The sequence below is a fragment of the Leucopleurus acutus genome (genome assembly GCF_964270905.1).
Source record: "Leucopleurus acutus genome assembly, chromosome: 6".
Classification (NCBI taxonomy): Eukaryota; Metazoa; Chordata; class Mammalia; order Artiodactyla; family Delphinidae; genus Leucopleurus; species Leucopleurus acutus.
The window spans coordinates 64,128,200-64,134,486 of NC_139149.1; positions in this window are offsets into that span (position 1 = coordinate 64,128,200).

Sequence of the window (6,287 nt, forward strand, 5' to 3'; positions counted from 1 at the left end):
CTGGTTTTTGAATAAAACTTAATATATTAGTCACCTGGAAATTTGGAATTTGAATGCGACAATAGAAATCTTTCTGTCCTAGTCAAGTTTTTGAAGCTGTACTGAAATGAATATTCCTCATATTTCTCGCTTCAGTAACTATCAGAGATGATTGATTACATGTGAACCATGTATTGATAGATTGGTAATTTTTAATGCAGAGCGGTCAGCCCCCCTGAAGGTTATAGAAGGCACCAGACTTTATAATCATGGTTGTTGTCCTTCTGAAAATTTTGCAGAATGTCCATATAAACATCAATTATAGTCTTAGAACCAGCCAAAACCCTTTACAAAGTACATATAAATAGAAACCTTGTAAAATTCACTTTTTAACTCTCACACTTACGCTGTGCAAGGAACTATGGTCTGGTCCCTGTTTCCAGAGTCAACACAGTCTGTTAGGGGAGATAAGAGGTGTAAGCAGCAAGAAAGACCAGGACAATCTCACATTAGTTAGAATTGACCCAAGTACCAGATGTGATGAGAAGCTCCTTCTTTCTAGCTGGGAAAATGGATGAAAGAGTTGGAAGTTGTGGTTTTGAGCTGGGCTTTGAAGGATGTATTAGGCAAAGACTGTGGGGAAAGAGATGAGTGAAGGGGAAAATGATCCCCAGGCCAAGGTCTGATTTACACAGGCTGGAGACAGGACACGCACACAGCGTGTGTCCTGTGGGAGGGGAAGGGGTCCTTAGGTGTGATTAGCAAGATTCACCCTCCCTCCTCCCTCCCCTCTGCTGCTGGATTGGAGGAAACCATTACCCCGTGGTCCTCTATTCTCCCTCACCTTCCCATTTGCTATTACAGGATGGTAAGAAGTTATGGAGAATAAGACTAGGGAAGAGGAATGGGGGTGGGAGTGTGCACAAAGAACTGCAGTAGAGCACAGGGGGCTCTTTACCGTATTCTTTTTTTCCCCTCCTCTTTCAGTGTTCTTCCTTTTCCTAAGCTTGGCAGAATTCATCATAGGGAAGAGCAAAGAGAAGGTGGATAGGGCAGTTTCTGTAGCTGGCTATTCATATTCAGTCTGCCTATAATTCTATGAGATTAAAGAGCATGCATTGAGTAGTGTTTGCAGAAAATAAACATATAATGCTGAGCATACAGAAATAATCTTGGTGGACCCTAAGCCTAGTTTTCTATGTCATCATCGTAATCATCAGTTTTATTTAGGAATTGTAAGATGCACAGAATTTTCTTACAACACAGTAGAGATCTTAAAAGCTTTTTTTGTAGAGGTAGAGGGGCATTTAGAACAAACTTTTTTTTTTTTTGCAGAAAAATGGCACTTAAAGAGCAATCACAGCATAAAATACCCAGTAGACATAAATCTTTTGCACTTTCATTAAGTCATAATTTTTCAGAATGTGTGTGTGCTTTTTCTTCTCTATAAGTAGAAAGAGAAAAAACGAAAACAGAATGAAGCAGTAGGCTTGAAAAATAATCAAACCTGGGGAGTAAGTTTTAAAGCTGCCTTGTGAATAAACAAGGCTGCTAAAGAAAGGTCTATGGCTTGAAGGAAAAAACTGCTGCCACATTGCAGGGTCAGATTTTTTTTTCCTTTCTCTCTTTGTTTTTTTTTAACTTAAAGTGAACATGTTTTATCTTCCCGTAAAATATTGTTTCTTTGCCTTCTGAGAAATTATGTCAGGTTGAACACTATGCTTTGCCAGTATAGTCAGCTCTTTGTGCTAGAGGATCGTTCTAGGAGTTTGGCAGTAATTCTGCTCTGTTAAGACAAATTAGAGACTAGTAATGGGTCTTTATCTGGGTATTGGTATTGTACATTTATATGCATGTGTGATGGAACCACTTCATAGTGACTGTTTTAAAAAACTTCTTGAGGTTTACATTTAATTAGAGGTTTAAACATGTTTCTGAAAAATATGCTTCGTCTCCTTTTAGAAAATATTTGCTTTATAAATTGAGAGTTTTCTTACTCGCAGCTCTGGGTAAGATGTAAATGATACATGCTACTGATTGCTGAGGAGCTCAGTGGTTGTCTTTGAGATTACGTAGATTGAGCAAAGGAGGTAGAAAGCAGGGGGGCCATCCCTTACTAACTTTCTCCTCAGAAGATAAAGTGGAAGGAATTTTCTGTCAGCCACAGATGCTCGTGAAAGGTCTATGGAGATGTATCTATACAACTGTAATCTCTCTTTTTCAGCCTCTGTGCCTTCCTGCAAAAGATCAAGAGAAGGAAATCAAGGAGCCACTCTTATAACTTACCAGATAACCCCAGCAGGCTCAGTAGACAGACCAAGTTCCCAGGAAAAAAGCTACAGGCACTTGAGGATAAACTGCTTCCAACAGCTTTTACCTTAAAGCTGACCTGGAAGGCTTTGACTCCCAATTACAAGGTGAATTAGGAGAATGCAAGTTTAAAATCAAAAGCAGAGTTAGATTAGGCAATGCTTAATGATAGCAGAAGATTACTGAGATATTACCAAATCACAGGAACATGTTTCTATTTTTTATGTATATATCAGATGGAAAAATAAGACTTGGTGATTCTGGTTATGTTTAACCATCTTAATAAAAAGTTCTGCAATATTTTTTTTAAGGATAGGAAGTAAAAAAAAAAAAAAAAAAGCCGAAATATTGAACGTTTTTCTGTCTACAGTTTGGCATCATGTGAAAATAAAGTGCTCCCCTTCCCTTCTGGAATAATAAACCTGCGCCTGAAAATGGCTGAAAGGTTATCCTCGCTTTCATTATATATGCATGACACACACACTCTTAAAATGCATACAGTTTTTATAGTCTTTCATAGTAAACAGGTAGACGATTGACTGTGATATTTTTGCACATGAGGCTGAAATAAATATGGTAACAGCAGTGCTCACTTTGGGGTCCTTGTCATCTTTGATATTTGCAGTCATTATTTTCAGAACCACTTCAGATATGCTGTTTGACATCTTAGGCCCAGTGGGTTTGGTCTTCACCGTTTGGACACATCCCTCCCAGTTATACGAAGCTTTCTACCTTCTGAGGTCAGTGACCCCCAGAGTGGGAGGATGTGCCATCAGAGCTCTTGGGGATCTTTTGCAATGTGTGTCCTCTACTCAAACCCTTATTTTCTCTGGAGCATAAGGGCAGCAGCGGTGGTGGTGGTGGTGATAGTTCAGACATCTGTAATTTGGAAAATACTCACAGGTGTTCTGATACCACTTCGACCTTTTCCTTGCATGGACTGCTCCCTCTTGGTAGGACAGAAACCATGGCTTACTAATTTAGTGTAATCACTGTTATGTCAGAAGATTTCTGCTTATTGCTGCATCATTTAAAGTTAAATTTTATTTATTTAGTTAGTTTATTTTTTTTGGCTGCATTGGGTCTTAACTGTGGCACGCGGGATCCTCGTTGCGGCATGTGGGATCTTTCGTTGCAGCTCCTGGGCTTCTCTCTAGTTGTGGCGTGCGGGTTTTCTCTTCTCTAGTTGGGCGCATGGGCTCCAGGGTGCGTGGGCTCTGTAGTTCGTGGCACGCGGGCTCTAGTTGAGGCACACGAACTCAGTAGTTGTGGCGCGCAGGCTTAGTTGCCCCGCGGCATGTGGGATCTTAGTTCCCCGACCAGGGATCGAACCTGCGTCCCCTGCATTAGAAGGCAAATTTCTTTACCACTGGACCACCAGGGAAGTCCCTTAAAGTTAAATTTTAAAGCACAGCTTGCAGACTGGTGGCCTACAGGCCAGATTTTAGACTATAATTTTTTTAATATGTAAAAGTTTTCTTTTTTAATATTGAGTTAATTGCCAACATCTCAAAAAGGAAACTTCACATAAAAAAAAGAAAAAAAAAAACCCAGCAAAACAGATACCTGGCTTCTCTTGGAAGATTAAAAATCTGGTCTTGTTACTATTTCAAGGCCTGAAGTTTGCTAGTCATTACCATTCCCTAAGTCTTTAACCCAACCAGCTATACAGATTTATGTTACCTGCCTGGCATCTGTAGGCTTTTGAGGCCAAGATTCATGCTTTAAGCATCAATTTTGTCTCTCCTTACATGAAGTCAGTCCCCTGTAGTTTACACATAACACTCTCTTAGTCTTTATTCTCTTTTGGCATTTTATTATTTTATGTAAAATGTGTGCACTGTGAGAATGGTGGCTTTCTGAGGTTAAACTAACACCTGCCAGGCTTGCCTATGAAGAAGGAAAACTTTTCCAAAACCAGGTGGCCCATGGTTCTTAGTTTGGAAATCTGATTTGCAGAGTGATACGGTCTGAATCATTTTTTCCAGACCTTGAGGTCGTCATGTCAGAGTTTAATATGTCACAACCTAAGGGTTCCATTGCCTGATCTGACTGTTTTGGTCCCAGGGAGGTAAAGTGATTCATTGGGTTGGCTTCTTTTTGAACGACACCTATAGGCATTTAGAGTCCATCTTTTATCCCCTAACTCATTCTGGACACCAGAGTGATTCAGTGAGCTGTGTGTTACATGCGCAGAACTTTTGACACTGAGAAATCTCACCATCAGAATCAGATATACCTTCAAGCACAGTGGGTTGTAGTTAATCACAAAACTTCTATTTCTGGCTTCCCTGGTGGCACAGTGGTTGGGGGTCCGCCTGCCGATGCAGGGGACGCGGGTTCGTGCCCCGGTCTGGGAAGACCCCACATACCCCGGAGCGGCTGGGCCCGTGAGCCATAGCCGCTGAGCCTGCGCGTCCGGAGGCTGTGCGCCACAACGGGAGAGGGGAGAGGCCACAACAGTGAGAGGCCCGCGTACAGCAAAAAAACCCAAAAAAAACCCTTCTCTTGCCCCATCTTTGATCGCTATATATTGTTGGGGACTGAACTACTTGCAGTAATGTTCCTTTTAATTTGATATTGAACCAAACTTTTATATAATAATAAAGAGCCTTAACCATGAAAGCATTTTAAATTATAGGGCCCTATGGGCATAGCACTTCTCTGTCTACATCAGCTAAACTCAGCCATTAATTATTTGATCATAGTTTACAAATGGGGAGAAGCTGACTTGATCCCAAAACAGTGGTTCTTATCCCAACAACCCATTTTTCAAACGGATAGTGCCTGTTACTCAAGCAGATTTTAGGCCTCAGGATATTCATTTTTAATGTTGAAGCAAACAAGAAAGAAGCCCGACAGGATTGGATGTTGACTTCTGGTAGTTTACTGTCCTCTGGCTGCATTACTTTTGCTCTGTCTCATGGGATCTCTTAGGTCAGTATTGCCTAGGATCTCTTGATACTTGACCACACGTAAAGGTGAAATATACAGGGCTTCCCTGGTGGCGCAGTGGTTGAGAGTCCGCCTGCCGATGCAGGGGACTCGGGGGTTCGTGCTCCGGTCTGGGAAGATCCCACATGCCGCGGAGCAGCTGGGCCTGTGAGCCATGGCTGCTGAGCCTGCGCGTCTGGAGCCTGTGCTCCGCAACGGGAGTAGGCCACAACAGTGAGAGGCCCGTGAACCAAAAAAAAAAAAAAAAAAAAAGATGAAACGTACATGAGTCCCTTTGACTATCAGGTTTACGTTCATGGAAATGAAGTAACTAGAAATTTGTCTCCACACATTTGAGGAGTTGTGACTTGACTGTATGAGAAAGAAATTAAACTCTTCTGAAAAGGAAAAAGCAGGTGATTGGCACCTCATTTCCTTAAGGAAATGTGTTTATTTTCATTCCTGTTTTGTCATAGGAATTAGTGTGTATGCATGTATACTCAGAAATGCTTCCAGGAAGCCCTTTATCTCTTTTTTCCTTGGCATTCCTGTTATTGGCTCCACATTCCACTTCCCTTAACTTCCTGAGGAAAGGACACCTAGGACTGAAAAAATGAAACCAATGAGGGCCATTATTGACATATAAAACGGGTTGAAATGTGGTGAAAAAGGTAAACCCAGTAAATCAGCTAGCCAGTCAGCAAATATGACATTGGCAAAAACTGGAAGAAGAGAAAGAGTATTCAACCCTGGCATGGCATGAAAGCTGACGTTTGCTCCCTTTTACCTCTTATGAAGATCATGAGACTTCTCCCTCAGTAGTAGAAACGGAGAGAATATCCAATGAGAATTGGCAGTGCTAAGACCATTTTACTTAACCTCTTTCTTCAAAAGGTGATCAAATATATTTCTTTGTTCTTTTAGGGGGACAGTTCCTTTATTTCTTGAGGATCATTGTAAATTCATGGATTTTAAAGATCTTTATGATTTGATTAGTTGCAGTGACTTTTTTTTCTGGATGCTCAAATAAAACCACCTTTGTTCCTTGGGAGCCCCTTGAGATT